Source organism: Calliopsis andreniformis, unplaced genomic scaffold (genome assembly GCF_051401765.1).
Source record: "Calliopsis andreniformis isolate RMS-2024a unplaced genomic scaffold, iyCalAndr_principal scaffold0015, whole genome shotgun sequence".
Taxonomy (NCBI): domain Eukaryota; kingdom Metazoa; phylum Arthropoda; class Insecta; order Hymenoptera; family Andrenidae; genus Calliopsis; species Calliopsis andreniformis.
In genome coordinates this window covers 10,253,668-10,273,077 of record NW_027480428.1, presented here as the reverse complement: position 1 = coordinate 10,273,077, position 19,410 = coordinate 10,253,668, and positions in this window count along the sequence as shown.

The following is a 19,410-nucleotide window of genomic DNA, read 5'->3' as shown; positions in this document are numbered from 1 at the left end:
CCTAGAGTGAAGCCTAGGTTCCCCGGAACGTAGAAATGACCATAACTTTTACACTGGTAGCAATTATTCGTTTTATACGATGGAAAAACTGTTCTATTTATTTTGCATTTTATGCTTCGGTCGTTGACTTCTAACGCCCTAACTGATTGATCTGGTGGAGCTACGCCCTAGGGTGAAGCCTAGATTGCCAGGAACGTTGAAATGACCATAACCTAGACAACTGGTTGCTATTATTCGTTTTATACGATGGAAAAACTGGTATATTTATATTGTATTTTATTCTTATGGCGTTGATTTCTTAGGCCCTAGCTATACGATCTGGTGGAGCAACGCCCTAGAGTGAAACGTAGGTTACCCAGAACGTAGAAATGACCAGTACTTTCATACTGTTTGCAGTTATTCCTGTTATACGATGGAAAAACTGTTGCATCTTTATTCTATTCTATGCTTCTGGCGTTCACTTCTTAGGCCCTAACTATTCGATCTGGTGGAACAACGCCCTAGGGTGAAGCCTAGGTTGCCCAGAACGTAGAAATGACCATAACTTTCACACTGGTAGCAATTATTCGTTTTATACAATGGAAAAACTGCTCCATTTATTTTGTATTTTATGCTTCGGGCGTTTACTTCTAAGGCCCTAACAGTTTGTTCCAGTGGAGCAACGACCTAGAGTGAAGCCCAGGTTGCCCGGAACGCAGAAATGACCATAACTTTCACACTGGTTGCAATTATTCCTGTTCTACGATGGACAAACTGTTGTATTTATATCGTATTTTATGCTTCTGGCATTGACTTCTAATGACCTAACTATTCGATCTGGTGGAGCAACGCTCTAGAGTGAAGTCTAGGTCGCTCGGAATGTAGGAATGACCATAAATTTCACACTGGTTGCAATTATCCATTTTATACGATGGAAAAACTGTTGCATCTTTATCGTATTTTATGCTTCTGGTGTGGACTTCTAAGGCCCTAACTATTCGATCTGGTGGAGCAACGCCCTAGAGTGAAGCCTAGGTTGCGCGGAACGTAGAAATGACCATAACCTTTACACTGGTAGCAATTATTCGTTTTATACAGTGGAAAAGCTGTTCTATTTATTTTGCATTTTATGCTTCGGGCGTTGATTTCTAACGCCCTAACTGATTGATCTGGTGGAGCAACGCCCTAGAGTGAAGCCTAGATTGCCAGGAACGTTGAAATGACCATAACCTAGACAACTGGTTGCTATTATTCGTTTTATACGATGGAAAAACTGGTATATTTATATTGTATTTTATTCTTATGGCGTTGATTTCTTAGGCCCTAGCTATACGATCTGGTGGAGCAACGCCCTAGAGTGAAACCTAGGTTACCCAGAACGTAGAAATGACCAGTACTTTCATACTGTTTGCAGTTATTCCTGTTATACGATGGAAAAACTGTTACATATTTATTCCATTTTATGCTTCTGGCGTTGACTTCTTAGGCCCTAACTATTCCATCTGGTGGATCAACGCCATAGAGTGAAGCCTAGGTTGCCCGGTACGTAGAAATGACCATCACTTTCAAACTGGTTGCACTTATTCCTGTTATAGGATGTAAAAACTGTTGTATTTTTATTGCATTTTATGCGTCGGGCATTGACTTCTAAGGCCTTAGCTATTCCACCGGTTGGAGCAACGCCCTTGGGTGAAGCCTAGGTCGACCGGAAAATAGAAATGACCATAACTTTCATACTGGTTGCAATTATTCGTTTTATACGATGGAAAAACTGTTTTATTTATTTTGTATTTTATGCCTCGGTCGTTGACTTCTATGGCCCTAACTATTCGATCTGGTGGAGCAACGCCCTAGTGTGAAGCCTAGGTTGCCCGGAACGAAGAAATGACCATAACTTTCACACTGGTTGCTATTATTCGTTTTATACAATGGAAAAACTGTCATATTTATATTGTATTTTATGCTTCTGGCGTTGACTTCTAACGCCCTAACTGATTGATCTGGTGGAGCAACGCCCTAGAGTGAAGCCTAGATTGCCAGGAACGTTGAAATGACCATAACCTAGTCAACTGGTTGCTATTATTCGTTTTATACGATGGAAAAACTGGTATATTTATATTGTATTTTATTCTTATGGCGTTCACTTCTTAGGCCCTAACTATTCGATCTGGTGAATCAACGTCCTAGGGTGAAGCCTAGGTTGCCCGGAACGTCGAAATGACCATAACTTTCACACTGGTTGCTATTATTCGTATTATACGATGGAAAAACTATTATATTTATATTGTATTTTATGCTTCTGACGTTGACTTCTTAGGCCCTAACTATTCGATCTGGTGGAACAACGCCCTAGAGTGAAGCCTAGGTTGCCTGGAACGTAGAAATGACAATTACTTTCACACTGTTTGCAGTTATTCCCGTTATATGATGGAAAAACTGTTGCATCTTTATTGTATTTTATGCTTCTGGCGTTGATTTGTAAGGCCCTAACTATTCGATCTGGTGGAGCAACGCCCTAGAGTGAAGCCTAGGTTGCCCGCAACGTAGAAATGACCATAACTTTCGCACTGGTTGCAATTATTCGATTTATACGATGGAAAAGCTGTTGCATCTTTATTGTATTTTATTCTTCTGGCATTGACTTCTAAGGCCGTAGCTACTAGATGTGGTGGAGCAACGCCCTAGAGTGACACCTAGGTTGCCCGGAACGTAGAAATGACCATTACTTTCACAATGTTTGCAATTATTCATTTTATACGATAGAAAAACTATTGTACTTATATTGATTTTATTCTTCTGGCGTTGACTTCTTAGGCCCTAACTATTCCATCTGGTGGAACAACGCCCTAGAGTGAAGCCTAGGTTGCCCGGAACATGGAAATGACCATTACTTTCACACTGTTTGCAAATATAGATTATATACGGTGGAAAAGCTGTTGTATTTATATTGTATTTTATGCTTCGGGCATTAACTTCTAGGCCCCTAACTATTAAATCTGTTGGAGCAACAGCCTAGGGTGAATCCTAGGTTGCCCGGAAAGAAGAAATGACCATAACTTTCATACTGGTTGCAATTATTTGTTTTATAGAGTGAAAAAACTGTTGTATTTATATTGTATTTTATGCTTCTGGCGTTCACTTCTTAGGCCCTAACTATTCGATCTGGTGGAACAACGCCCTAGTGTGAAGCCTAGGCTGCCCAGAATGTAGAAATGATCATAACTTTCACACTGGTAGCAATTATTCGTTTTATACAATGGAAAAACTGTTCCATTTATTTTGTATTTTATGCTTCGGGCGTTTACTTCTAAGGCCCTAACAGCTTGTTCCGGTGGAGCAACGACCTAGAGTGAAGCCTAGGTTGCCCGGAACGCAGAAATGACCATAACTTTCACACTGGTTGCAATTATTCCTGTTCTACGATGGAAAAACTGTTGCATCTTTATCGTATTTTATGCTTCTGGTGTGGACTTCTAAGGCCCTAACTATTCGATCTGGTGGAGCAACGCCCTAGAGTGAAGCCAAGGTTGCCCGGAAAGTAGAAATGACCATAACTTTCACACTGGTAGCAATTATTCGTTTTATACGATGGAAAAACTGTTCTATTTATTTTGTATTTTATGCTTCGGGCGTTGACTTCTAAGGACCTAACTATTCGATCTGGTGGAGCAACGCCCTAGAATGAAACCTAGGTTGCCTGGAACGTAGAAATGACAATTACTTTCACACTGTTTGCAGTTATTCCCGTTATATGATGGAAAAACTGTTGCATCTTTATTGTATTTTATGCTTCTGGCGTTGATTTGTAAGGCCCTAACTATTCGATCTGGTGGAGCAACGCCCTAGAGTGAAGCCTAGGTTGCCCGGAACGTAGAAATGACCATAACTTTCGCACTGGTTGCAATTATTCGTTTTATACGATGGAAAAGCTGTTGCATATTTATTGTATTTTATTCTTCTGGCATTGACTTCTAAGGCCGTAGCTACTAGATGTGGTGGAGCAACGCCCTAGAGTGACACCTAGGTTGCCCGGAACGTAGAAATGACCATTACTTTCACAATGTTTGCAATTATTCATTTTATACGATGGAAAAACTATTGTACTTCTATTGATTTTATTCTTCTGGCGTTGACTTCTTAGGCCCTAACTATTCCATCTGGAGGAACAACGCCCTAGAGTGAAGCCTAGGTTGCCCGGAACATGGAAATGACCATTACTTTCACACTGTTTGCAAATATAGATTATATACGGTGGAAAAGCTGTTGTATTTATATTGTATTTTATGCTTCGGGCATTAACTTCTAGGCCCCTAACTATTAAATCTGTTGGAGCAACAGCCTAGGGTGAATCCTAGGTTGCCCGGAAAGAAGAAATGACCATAACTTTCATACTGGTTGCAATTATTTGTTTTATAGAGTGAAAAAACTGTTGTATTTATATTGTATTTTATGCTTCTGGCGTTCACTTCTAAGGCCCTAACTATTCGACCTCGTGGAGCCACGCCCTAGGGTGAAGCCTAGGTTGGCCGGAATGTAGAAATGTCCATAACTTTCACACTGGTTGCAATTATTCGTTTTATACGATTGAAAAGCTGTTGTATTTATATTGTATTTTATGCTTCTGGCGTTGACTTCTTAGGCCCTAACTATTCCCTCTGGTGGATCAACGCCCTAGAGTGAAACCTACGTTGACCGGAACGTAGAAATGACCATTACCTTCACACTGGTTGCAATTATTCGTTTTATACAATGTAAAATCTGTTCTATTTATTTTGTGTTTTATGCTTCGGGCGTTGACTTCTTAGGCCCTAACAGTTCGATCTGGTGGAGCAATGCCCAAGAGTGAAGCCTAGGTTGCCCGGAACGTAGAATCGGCCATCACTTTCAAACTGGTTGCAATTATTCCTGTTATATGATGGAAACACTGTTGTACTTTTAGTGCATTTTATGCTTCGGGCATTGACCTCTAAGTCCCTAACTATTCAATCTGCTGGAGCAACGTCCTAGGGTGTAGCCTAGGTTGCCCGGAAAGTAGAAATGACCATAACTTTCACACTGTTTGCAATTATTCATTTTATACGACGGAAAAGCTGTTGTATTTATATTGTATTTTATGCTCCTGGCGTTGACTTCTAAAGCCGTAGCTATTAGATGTGGTGGAGCAACGCCCTAGAGTGACACCTAGGTTGACCGGAACGTAGAAATGACCATTACTTTCACAATGTCTGCAATTATTCATTTTATACGATGGAAAAACCTTTGTTCTTATATTGCATTTTATCCTTCTGGCGTTGAAGTCGAAGTACCTAGCTATTCGATCTGGTGGAGCAACGCCCTAGTGTGGAACCTAGGTTACCCGGAACGTAGAAATGACCAGTACTTTCAGACTGGTTGCAGTTATTCGTTTTATACAATGGAAAAACTGTCCTATTTATTTTGCATTTTATGCTTCGGGCGTTGACTTCTAAGGCCTGAGCTATTCCATCTGGTGGAGCAACACCGTAGAGTGCAGCCTAGGTTGCCCGGAACGTAGAAATGACCATTACTTTCACAATGTTCGCAATCATTCATTTTATACGATGGAAAAACTGTTGTACTTATATTGTATTTTATGCTTCGGGCGTTGACTTCTAAGGCCCTAACTATTCGATTTGGTGGAGCAACGCCCTACAGTGAAGCCTAGAATACCTGGAACGTAGTAATGACCAGTACTATCACACTGTTTGCGGTTATTCCTGTTATACGATGCAAAGCTGTTGCATCTTTATGGAATTTTATGCTTCTGGCGTTGACTTCTAAGGCCCTAACTATTCGATCTGGTGGAGGAAGGCCCTAGACTGACGCCTAGGTTTCCCGGAACGTAGAAATGACCATAACATTCACACTGGTTGCAATTATTCATTTTATAAGATGGCAAAGCTGTTGTATTTATATTGTATTTTATGCTTCCGGCGTTAACTTCTAAGGCCGTAGCTATCAGATGTGGAGCAGCAACGCCCTAGAGTGACACGTAGGTTGCCAGGCACGCAGAAATGACCATTACTTTCACAATGTTCGCAATCATTCATTTTATACGATGGAAAAACTGTTGTACTTATATTGTATTTTATCCTTCTGACGGTGAATTCTAAGTGCCTAGCTATTCTATGTGGTGGAGCAACGCCCTAGAGTGAAACCTAGGTTACCCGGAACGTAGAAATGACCAGTACTTTCACACTGGTTGGAGTTATCCGTTTTATACAATGGAAAAACTGTTCTATTTATTTTGCATTTTATGCTTCGGGCGTTGACTTCTAAGGCCCTAGCTGTTCCATCTGGTGGAGCAACACCCTAGCGAGAAGCCTAGGTTGCCCGGTACGTAGAAATGACCATTACTTCCACACTGTTTGCAAATATACATTATATACGATGGAAAAGCTGTTGTACTTATATTGTAATTTATGCTTCTGGCGTTGACTTCTTAGGCCGTAACTATTTGATCTGGCGGAGCACCGCCCTAGAGAGAAGCCTAGGTTACCCGGAACGTAGAAATGACCAGAACTTTCACACTGTTTGCAGTTATTCCTTTTATACGATGCAAAAGCTGTTGCATCTTTATTGAATTTTATGCTTCTGGCGTTGACTTCTAAGGCTCTAACTATTCGATCTGGTGGAGCAACGCCCTAGAGTGAAGCCTAGGTTGCACGGAACGTAGAAGTGACCATAACTTTCACACTGGTTGCAATTATTCCTGTTCTACGATGGACAAACTGTTGTATTTATATCGTATTTTATGCTTCTGGCATTGACTTCTAATGACCTAACTATTCGATCTGGTGGAGCAACGCTCTAGAGTGAAGTCTAGGTCGCTCGGAATGTAGGAATGACCATAAATTTCACACTGGTTGCAATTATCCATTTTATACGATGGAAAAACTGTTGCATCTTTATCGTATTTTATGCTTCTGGTGTGGACTTCTAAGGCCCTAACTATTCGATCTGGTGGAGCAACGCCCTAGAGTGAAGCCTAGGTTGCGCGGAACGTAGAAATGACCATAACTTTTACACTGGTAGCAATTATTCGTTTTATACAGTGGAAAAGCTGTTCTATTTATTTTGCATTTTATGCTTCGGGCGTTGATTTCTAACGCCCTAACTGATTGATCTGGTGGAGCAACGCCCTAGAGTGAAGCCTAGATTGCCAGGAACGTTGAAATGACCATAACCTAGACAACTGGTTGCTATTATTCGTTTTATACGATGGAAAAACTGGTATATTTATATTGTATTTTATTCTTATGGCGTTGATTTCTTAGGCCCTAGCTATACGATCTGGTGGAGCAACGCCCTAGAGTGAAACCTAGGTTACCCAGAACGTAGAAATGACCAGTACTTTCATACTGTTTGCAGTTATTCCTGTTATACGATGGAAAAACTGTTACATATTTATTCCATTTTATGCTTCTGGCGTTGACTTCTTAGGCCCTAACTATTCCATCTGGTGGATCAACGCCATAGAGTGAAGCCTAGGTTGCCCGGTACGTAGAAATGACCATCACTTTCAAACTGGTTGCACTTATTCCTGTTATAGGATGTAAAAACTGTTGTATTTTTATTGCATTTTATGCGTCGGGGATTGACTTCTAAGGCCCTAGCTATTCCACCGGTTGGAGCAACGCCCTTGGGTGAAGCCTAGGTCGACCGGAAAATAGAAATGACCATAACTTTCATACTGGTTGCAATTATTCGTTTTATACGATGGAAAAACTGTTTTATTTATTTTGTATTTTATGCCTCGGTCGTTGACTTCTATGGCCCTAACTATTCGATCTGGTGGAGCAACGCCCTAGTGTGAAGCCTAGGTTGCCCGGAACGAAGAAATGACCATAACTTTCACACTGGTTGCTATTATTCGTTTTATACAATGGAAAAACTGTCATATTTATATTGTATTTTATGCTTCTGGCGTTGACTTCTAACGCCCTAACTGATTGATCTGGTGGAGCAACGCCCTAGAGTGAAGCCTAGATTGCCAGGAACGAAGAAATGACCATAACTTTCACACTGGTTGCTATTATTCGTTTTATACAATGGAAAAACTGTCATATTTATATTGTATTTTATGCTTCTGGCGTTGACTTCTAACGCCCTAACTGATTGATCTGGTGGAGCAACGCCCTAGAGTGAAGCCTAGATTGCCAGGAACGTTGAAATGACCATAACCTAGTCAACTGGTTGCTATTATTCGTTTTATACGATGGAAAAACTGGTATATTTATATTGTATTTTATTCTTATGGCGTTCACTTCTTAGGCCCTAACTATTCGATCTGGTGAATCAACGTCCTAGGGTGAAGCCTAGGTTGCCCGGAACGTCGAAATGACCATAACTTTCACACTGGTTGCTATTATTCGTATTATACGATGGAAAAACTATTATATTTATATTGTATTTTATGCTTCTGACGTTGACTTCTTAGGCCCTAACTATTCGATCTGGTGGAACAACGCCCTAGAGTGAAGCCTAGGTTGCCTGGAACGTAGAAATGACAATTACTTTCACACTGTTTGCAGTTATTCCCGTTATATGATGGAAAAACTGTTGCATCTTTATTGTATTTTATGCTTCTGGCGTTGATTTGTAAGGCCCTAACTATTCGATCTGGTGGAGCAACGCCCTAGAGTGAAGCCTAGGTTGCCCGGAACGTAGAAATGACCATAACTTTCGCACTGGTTGCAATTATTCGATTTATACGATGGAAAAGCTGTTGCATCTTTATTTTATTTTATTCTTCTGGCATTGACTTCTAAGGCCGTAGCTACTAGATGTGGTGGAGCAACGCCCTAGAGTGACACCTAGGTTGCCCGGAACGTAGAAATGACCATTACTTTCACAATGTTTGCAATTATTCATTTTATACGATAGAAAAACTATTGTACTTATATTGATTTTATTCTTCTGGCGTTGACTTCTTAGGCCCTAACTATTCCATCTGGTGGAACAACGCCCTAGAGTGAAGCCTAGGTTGCCCGGAACATGGAAATGACCATTACTTTCACACTGTTTGCAAATATAGATTATATACGGTGGAAAAGCTGTTGTATTTATATTGTATTTTATGCTTCGGGCATTAACTTCTAGGCCCCTAACTATTAAATCTGTTGGAGCAACAGCCTAGGGTGAATCCTAGGTTGCCCGGAAAGAAGAAATGACCATAACTTTCATACTGGTTGCAATTATTTGTTTTATAGAGTGAAAAAACTGTTGTATTTATATTGTATTTTATGCTTCTGGCGTTCACTTCTTAGGCCCTAACTATTCGATCTGGTGGAACAACGCCCTAGTGTGAAGCCTAGGTTGCCCAGAATGTAGAAATGATCATAACTTTCACACTGGTAGCAATTATTCGTTTTATACAATGGAAAAACTGTTCCATTTATTTTGTATTTTATGCTTCGGGCGTTTACTTCTAAGGCCCTAACAGCTTGTTCCGGTGGAGCAGCGACCTAGAGTGAAGCCTAGGTTGCCCGGAACGCAGAAATGGCCATAACTTTCACACTGGTTGCAATTATTCCTGTTCTACGATGGAAAAACTGTTGCATCTTTATCGTATTTTATGCTTCTGGTGTGGACTTCTAAGGCCCTAACTATTCGATCTGGTGGAGCAACGCCCTAGAGTGAAGCCTAGGTTGCCCGGAAAGTAGAAATGACCATAACTTTCACACTGGTAGCAATTATTCGTTTTATACGATGGAAAAACTGTTCTATTTATTTTGTATTTTATGCTTCGGGCGTTGACTTCTAAGGACCTAACTATTCGATTTGGTGGAGCAACGCCCTAGAATGAAACCTAGGTTGCCTGGAACGTAGAAATGACAATTACTTTCACACTGTTTGCAGTTATTCCCGTTATATGATGGAAAAACTGTTGCATCTTTATTGTATTTTATGCTTCTGGCGTTGATTTGTAAGGCCCTAACTATTCGATCTGGTGGAGCAACGCCCTAGAGTGAAGCCTAGGTTGCCCGGAACGTAGAAATGACCATAACTTTCACACTGGTTGCAATTATTCGTTTTATACGATGGAAAAGCTGTTGCATATTTATTGTATTTTATTCTTCTGGCATTGACTTCTAAGGCCGTAGCTACTAGATGTGGTGGAGCAACGCCCTAGAGTGACACCTAGGTTGCCCGGAACGTAGAAATGACCATTACTTTCACAATGTTTGCAATTATTCATTTTATACGATGGAAAAACTATTGTACTTCTATTGATTTTATTCTTCTGGCGTTGACTTCTTAGGCCCTAACTATTCCATCTGGTGGAACAACGCCCTAGAGTGAAGCCTAGGTTGCCCGGAACATGGAAATGACCATTACTTTCACACTGTTTGCAAATATAGATTATATACGGTGGAAAAGCTGTTGTATTTATATTGTATTTTATGCTTCGGGCATTAACTTCTAGGCCCCTAACTATTAAATCTGTTGGAGCAACAGCCTAGGGTGAATCCTAGGTTGCCCGGAAAGAAGAAATGACCATAACTTTCATACTGGTTGCAATTATTTGTTTTATAGAGTGAAAAAACTGTTGTATTTATATTGTATTTTATGCTTCTGGCGTTCACTTCTAAGGCCCTAACTATTCGACCTCGTGGAGCCACGCCCTAGGGTGAAGCCTAGGTTGGCCGGAATGTAGAAATGTCCATAACTTTCACACTGGTTGCAATTATTCGTTTTATACGATTGAAAAGCTGTTGTATTTATATTGTATTTTATGCTTCTGGCGTTGACTTCTTAGGCCCTAACTATTCCCTCTGGTGGATCAACGCCCTAGAGTGAAACCTACGTTGACCGGAACGTAGAAATGACCATTACCTTCACACTGGTTGCAATTATTCGTTTTATACAATGTAAAATCTGTTCTATTTATTTTGTGTTTTATGCTTCGGGCGTTGACTTCTTAGGCCCTAACAGTTCGATCTGGTGGAGCAATGCCCAAGAGTGAAGCCTAGGTTGCCCGGAACGTAGAATCGGCCATCACTTTCAAACTGGTTGCAATTATTCCTGTTATATGATGGAAACACTGTTGTACTTTTAGTGCATTTTATGCTTCGGGCATTGACCTCTAAGTCCCTAACTATTCAATCTGCTGGAGCAACGTCCTAGGGTGTAGCCTAGGTTGCCCGGAAAGTAGAAATGACCATAACTTTCACACTGTTTGCAATTATTCATTTTATACGACGGAAAAGCTGTTGTATTTATATTGTATTTTATGCTCCTGGCGTTGACTTCTAAAGCCGTAGCTATTAGATGTGGTGGAGCAACGCCCTAGAGTGACACCTAGGTTGACCGGAACGTAGAAATGACCATTACTTTCACAATGTCTGCAATTATTCATTTTATACGATGGAAAAACTTTTGTTCTTATATTGCATTTTATCCTTCTGGCGTTGAAGTCGAAGTACCTAGCTATTCGATCTGGTGGAGCAACGCCCTAGTGTGGAACCTAGGTTACCCGGAACGTAGAAATGACCAGTACTTTCAGACTGGTTGCAGTTATTCGTTTTATACAATGGAAAAACTGTCCTATTTATTTTGCATTTTATGCTTCGGGCGTTGACTTCTAAGGCCTTAGCTATTCCATCTGGTGGAGCAACACCGTAGAGTGCAGCCTAGGTTGCCCGGAACGTAGAAATGACCATTACTTTCACAATGTTCGCAATCATTCATTTTATACGATGGAAAAACTGTTGTACTTATATTGTATTTTATGCTTCGGGCGTTGACTTCTAAGGCCCTAACTATTCGATTTGGTGGAGCAACGCCCTACAGTGAAGCCTAGATTACCTGGAACGTAGTAATGACCAGTACTATCACACTGTTTGCGGTTATTCCTGTTATACGATGCAAAGCTGTTGCATCTTTATGGAATTTTATGCTTCTGGCGTTGACTTCTAAGGCCCTAACTATTCGATCTGGTGGAGGAAGGCCCTAGACTGACGCCTAGGTTTCCCGGAACGTAGAAATGACCATAACATTCACACTGGTTGCAATTATTCATTTTATAAGATGGCAAAGCTGTTGTATTTATATTGTATTTTATGCTTCCGGCGTTAACTTCTAAGGCCGTAGCTATCAGATGTGGAGCAGCAACGCCCTAGAGTGACACGTAGGTTGCCAGGCACGCAGAAATGACCATTACTTTCACAATGTTCGCAATCATTCATTTTATACGATGGAAAAACTGTTGTACTTATATTGTATTTTATCCTTCTGACGGTGAATTCTAAGTGCCTAGCTATTCTATGTGGTGGAGCAACGCCCTAGAGTGAAACCTAGGTTACCCGGAACGTAGAAATGACCAGTACTTTCACACTGGTTGGAGTTATCCGTTTTATACAATGGAAAAACTGTTCTATTTATTTTGCATTTTATGCTTCGGGCGTTGACTTCTAAGGCCCTAGCTGTTCCATCTGGTGGAGCAACACCCTAGCGAGAAGCCTAGGTTGCCCGGTACGTAGAAATGACCATTACTTCCACACTGTTTGCAAATATACATTATATACGATGGAAAAGCTGTTGTACTTATATTGTAATTTATGCTTCTGGCGTTGACTTCTTAGGCCGTAACTATTTGATCTGGCGGAGCACCGCCCTAGAGAGAAGCCTAGGTTACCCGGAACGTAGAAATGACCAGAACTTTCACACTGTTTGCAGTTATTCCTTTTATACGATGCAAAAGCTGTTGCATCTTTATTGAATTTTATGCTTCTGGCGTTGACTTCTAAGGCTCTAACTATTCGATCTGGTGGAGCAACGCCCTAGAGTGAAGCCTAGGTTGCACGGAACGTAGAAGTGACCATCACTTTCAAACTGGTTGCAATTATTCCTGTTATATGATGGAAAAACTGTTGTATTTTTATTGCATTTTATGCTTCGGGCATTGTCTTCTAAGGTCCTAACTATTCAATCTGTTGGAGCAACGCCCTAGGGTGAAGCCTAGGTTGCCCAGAAAGTAGAAATGACAATAACTTTCATACTGGTTGTAATTATTCGTTTTATACGATGGAAAAGCTGTTGCATCTTTATTGCATTTTATGCTTCTGTCGTTGACGTCTAAGGCCGTAGCTATCATATGTGGTGGAGCAACGCAGTAGAGTGACGCCTAGGTTGCCCGGAACGTAGAAATGACCATTACTTTCGCAATGTTTAAAATTATTCATTTTATACGATGGAAAAACTGTTGTACTTATATTGTATTTTATGCTTCTGGCGTTGACTTCTAAGGCACTAGCTATTCGATCTGGTGGAACAACGCCCTGTGGTGAAGCCTAGGTTGCCCGGAACGTAGAAATGACCATAACTTTCAACTGGTTGCTATTATTCGTTTTATACGATGGAAAAACTGTTCAATTTATTTTGTATTTTATGCTTCGGGCGTTAACTTCTAAGGCCCTAACTGTTTGATCTGGTGGAGCAACGCCCTAGAGTGAAGCCTAGGTTGCCCGGAACGTAGAAATGACCATAACTTTCACACTGGTTGCTATTATTCGTTTTATACGCTGGAATAGCTGTTATATTTATATTGCATTTTATGCTTCTGGCATTGAATTCTAAGTCCCTATCTATTCCATCTGGTGGAGCAACACCCTAGAGTGCAGCCTAGGTTGCCCGGAACGTAGAAATGACCATTACTTTCACAATGTCTGCAATTATTCATTTCATACGATGGAAAAACTGTTGTACCTATATTGTATTTTATCCTTCTGGCGTAGAATTCTAAGTCCCTCGCTATTCGGTCTGCTGGAGCAACGCCCTAGTGTGAAACCTAGGTTACCCGGAACGTAGAAATGACCATTACTTTCACAATGTCTGCAATTATTCAGTTCATACGATGGAAAAACTGTTGTACTTATATTGTATTTTATCCTTCTGGCGTTGAATTCTAAGTCCCAAGCTATTCGGTCTGGTGGAGCAACGCCCTAGTGTGAAACCTAGGTTACCCGGAACGTAGAAATGACCAGTACTTTCAGACTGGTTGCTGTTATTCGTTTTATACAATGTAAAAACTGTTCTATTTATTTTGTGTTTTATGCTTCGGGCGTTGACTTCTTAGGCCCTAACAGTTCGATCTGGTGGAGCAATGCCCTAGAGTGAAGCCTAGGTTGCCCGGAACGTAGAATCGGCCATCACTTTCAAACTGGTTGCAATTATTCGTTTTATACGATGGAAAAACTGTTGTACTTATATTGTATTTTATGCTTCAGGCGTTGACTTCTGAGGCCGTAGCTATTCGATGTGGTGGAAGAACGGCATAGAGTGAAGCGTAGGTTGCCCGGAACGTAGAAATGACCAGAACTTTCATACTGGTTGCAATCATTCGTTTTATATGATGGAAGAACTGTTGTATTTATATTGTATTTTATGCTGCTGGCGTTCACTTCTTAGGCCCTAACTATTCGATCTGGTAGAACAACGCCCTGGGGTGAAGCCTAGGTTGCCCGGAACGTAGAAATGACCATAACTTTCACACTGGTTGCTATTATTCGTTTTATACGATGGAAAAACTGTTCTATTTGTTCTGTATTTTATGCTTCGGGCGTTGACTTCTAAGGCCCTAACTCCTTGATCTTGTGGAGCAACGCCATTGAGTGAAGCCTAGGTTGCCCGGTACGTAGAAATGATCATTACTTTCGCACTGGTTGCAATTAGTCATGCTATACGATGGAAAAACTATTGCATTTTTATTGTATTTTATGCTTCTGGCGTTGACTTCTATGGCCCTACCTATTCGATCTGGTGGAGCAACGCCCTAGAGTGCAGCCTAGGCAGCCCGGAGCCTCGAAATGGCCATAACTTTCACACTGAATGCTATTATTCGTTTTATACGATGGAAAAACTGTTATATTTATATTGTATATTATGCTTCTGGCGTTGCCTTCTAAGGCACTAACTATTCGATCTGGTGGAGCAACGCCCTAGAGTGAAGCCGAGATTGCCCGGCACGTAGAAATGACCATCACTTTCGAACTGGTTGCAATTATCCGTTTTATACGATGGTAAAACTGTTGCATCTTTATCGTATTTTATGCTTCTGGGGTTGACTTCTGAGGCCCTTACTGTTTGATCTGGTGGAGCACCGCCCTTGAGTGAAGCCTACGTTGCCCGGAGCGTAGAACATACCATTACCTTCACACTGGTTGCAATTACTCCTGTTATACGATGGAAAAACTCTTGCGTCTTTATTGTATCTTATGCTTCTGGCGTTGACTTCTAAGGCCCTAACTCTTCGATCTGGTGGAGCAACGCCCTAGAGTGAAGCCTAGGTTGCCCGGTACGTCAGAATGACCATTACTTTCACACTGGTTGCAATTATTCCTGTTATACGATGGAAAGACTGTTGTATTTTTATTATATTTTATGCCTCTGGCGTTTAATTGTAAGTCGCTAGCCATTCGATCTGGTGGAGCAACGACCTACAGTGAAGCCTAGGTTGCCCGTGACGTAGAAATGACCATAACTTTCACACTGGTAGCAATTACTCATTGTATACGATGGAAAAACTGTTGTACTTATATTGCATTTTATTCTTCTGGCGTTGAATTCTTAGTCCCTAGCTCCTCGATCTGGTGGAGCAGCGCCCTAGAGTGAAGCCTGGATTACCCGGAACTTAGTAATGACCAGTACTATCACACTGTTTGCAGTTATTCCTGTTATACGATGGAAAGCTGTTGCATCTTTATGGTATTTTATGCTTCTGGCGTTGACTTCTAAGGCCCTAACTATTCGATCTGGTGGAGGAAGGACCTAGACTTAAGCCTAGGTTGCCCGGAACGTAGAAATGACCATAACATTCACACTGGTTGCCATTAATCGCTTTCTACGATGGAAAAGCTGTTGTATTTATATGGTATTTTATGCTTCTGGCGTTGACTTCTTAGGCCCTAACTATTCGATCTGGTGGAGCAACGCCATAGAGTGAAGCCTAGGTTGCCCGGAACGTAGAAATGACCAGTACTTTCACACTGGTTACTGTTATTCATTTTATAAGATGGAAAAACTGTTGTACTTATATTGTATTTTATGCTTCGGGCGTTGACTTCTAAGGCCCTAGCTATTCGATCTGGTAGAGCAACGCCCTAGTGTGAAACCTAGGTTACCCGGAACGTAGAAATGTCCAGTACTCTCAGACTGGTTGCTGTTATTCGTTTCATAGGATGGAAAAGCTGTTATATTTATTTTGCATTTTATGCTTCGGGCGTTGACTTCTAAGGCCCTAGCTATTCCATCTGGTGGAGCAACACCCTAGAGTGAAGCCTAGGTTGCCCGGAACGTAGAAGTGACCATTACTTCCACACTGTTTGCAAATATACATTATATACGATGGAAAAGCTGTTGTACTTATATTGTAATTTATGCTTCTGGCGTTGACTTCTTAGGCCGTAACTATTTGATCTGGTGGAGCACCGCCCTAGAGTGAAGCCTAGGTTGCCCGGAACGTAGAACATACCATTACCTTCACACTGGTTGCAATTATTCCTGTTATACGATGGAAAAACTGTTGCACCTTTATTGTATTTAATGCTTCTGGCGTTGATTTCACAGGCCCTAACTATTCGATCTGGTGGAGCAACGTCCTAGAGTGAAGCCTAGGTTGCCCGGGACGTAGAAATGACCATAACTTTCACACTGGTAGCAATTATTCATTTTATACGATGGAAAAACTGTTGTACTTATATTGCATTTTATTCTTCTGGCGTTGAATTCTAAGTACCTAGCTATTCGATGCGGTGGAGCAGCGCGCTAGAGTGAAGCCTAGATTACCAGGAACGTAGTAATGACCAGTACTATTGCACTGTTTGCAGTTATTCCTGTTATACGATGAAAAGCTGTTGCATCTTTATCGTATTTTATGCTTCTGGCGTTGACTTCTAAGACCCTAACTATTCGAGCTGGTGGAGCAAGGCCCTAGACTGAAGCCTAGGTTGCCCGGAACGTAGAAATGACCATAACATTCACACTGGTTGCCATTAATCGTTTTCTACGATGGAAAAGCTGTTGTATATATATCGTATTTTATGTTTCTGGCGTTGACTTCTTAGGACCTAACTATTCGATCTGGTGGAGCAACGCCCTAGAGTGAAGCCTAGGTTGCACGGAACGTAGAAATGACCATTACCTTCACACTGTTTGCAATTATTCATTTTATACGATGGCAAAGCTGTTGTATTTATATTGTATTTTATGCTTCCTGCGTTAACTTCTAAGGACCTAACTATTGCATCTGGTGGAACAACGCCCTAGGGTGAAATCTAGGTTGCCCGGAAAGTAGAAATGACCATAACTTTTACACTGGTTGCAATTATTCGTTTCATACGATGGAAAAGCTGTTCTATTTATTTTGTATTTTATGCTTCGGGCGTTGACTTCTAAGGCCCTCACTGTTTCATCTGGTGGAGCATCGCCCTAGAGTGAAGCCTAGGTTGCCCGGAACGTAGAAATGACCATTACTTTCACACTGTTTGCAATTATTCCTTTTATACGATGGAAAAACTGTTCTATTTATTTTGTATTTTATGCTTCGGGCGTTGACTTCTTTGGCCCTAACAATTCGATCTGGTGGAGCAACGCCCTAGAGGGAAGCCTAGGTTGCCTGGAACGTAGAAATGACCATCACTTTCACACGGGTAGCAATTATTCCTGTTATAGGATGGAAAGGCTGTTGTATTTTTATTGCATTTTATGCTTCTGGCGTTCACTTCTTAGGCCCTAACTATTCGATCTAGTGGAACAACGCCCTAGGGTGAAGCCTAGGTTGCCCGGAACGTAGAAATCACCATAAGTTTCATAATGGTCGCAATTATTCGTTTTATACGATGGAAAAACTGTTGTATTTCTATTGTATTTTATGCTTCGGGCGTTGACTTCTTAGGCCCTAACACTTCGATCTGGTGGAGCAACGCCCTACAGTGAAGCCTAGGTTGCCCGGAACGTAGATATGACCATAACCTTCACACAGGTTGCAATTATTCGTTTTATACGGTGTAAAGGCTGTTGTATTTATTTTGTATTTTATTCTTCTGGCGTTGACATCTTAGTCCCAGCTATTCGATCTGGAGGAGCAATGCCTCAGAGTTAAGTCTAGGATGCCCGAAACGCCGAAATGATCATTACTTTCACGCTTGTTGCAATTATTCCTGTTATACGATGAAAAGACCGTTGTATTTTTATTGTATTTTATGCTTCAGGCGTAGGCATCTAAGGCCGTAGCTATTCGATATGGTGGAGCACCGCCCTAGAGTGAAGCCTAGGTTGCCCGGAACGTAGAAATGACCATCACTTTCACACGGGTAGCAATTATTCCTGTTATAGGATGGAAAGGCTGTTGTATTTTTATTGCATTTTATGCTTCTGGCGTTAACTTCTTAGGCCCTAACTATTCGATCTGGTGGAACAACGCCCTAGGGTGAAGCCTAGGTTGCCCGGAACGTAGAAATCACCATAACTTTCATAATGGTCGCATTTATTCGTTTTATACGATGGAAAAACTGTTGTATTTCTATTGTATTTTATGCTTCGGGCGTTGACTTCTTAGGCCCTAACACTTCGATCTGGTGGAGCAACGCCCTACAGTGAAGCCTAGGTTGCCCGGAACGTAGATATGACCATAACCTTCACACAGGTTGCAATTATTCGTTTTATACGATGGAAAAACTCTTGTATTTATATTGTATTTTATAATTCTGGCGTTCACTTCTTAGGCCCTAACTATTCAATCTGGTGTAACAACGCCCTAGGGTGTAGCCTAGGTTGCCCGGAACGTAGAAATGACCATAACATTTACACTGGTAGCAATTATTCGTTTTATACAATGGAAAAACTGTTGTATTTATATGGTATTTTATGCTTCTGGCGTTGACTTCTTAGGCCCTAACTATTCGATCTGGTGGAGCAATGCCTCAGAGTTAAGCCTAGGATGCCCGAAACGCCGAAATGATCATTACTTTCACGCTTGTTGCAATTATTCCTGTTATACGATGGAAAGACCATTGTATTTTTATTGTATTTTATGCTTCAGGCGTAGGCTTCTAAGGCCGTAGCTATTCGATATGGTGGAGCACCGCCCTAGAGTGTAGCCTAGGTTGCCCGGAACGTAGAAATGACCATAACTTTTACAGTGGTAGCAATTATTCGTTTTATACGATGGAAAAGCTGTTGTATTTATATTGTATTTTATGCTTCTGGCGTTCACTTCTTAGGCCCTAACTGTTTGGCCTGGCGGAGGAACGCCCTAGAGTGAAGCCTAGGTTGCCCGGAACGTAGAAATGACCATTACTTTCATACTGTTTGCAATTATTCCTTTTATACGATGGAAAAGCTGTTGTATTTATATTGTATTTTATGCTTCTGGCGTTCACTTCTTAGGCCCTAACTATTCGATCTGGTGGA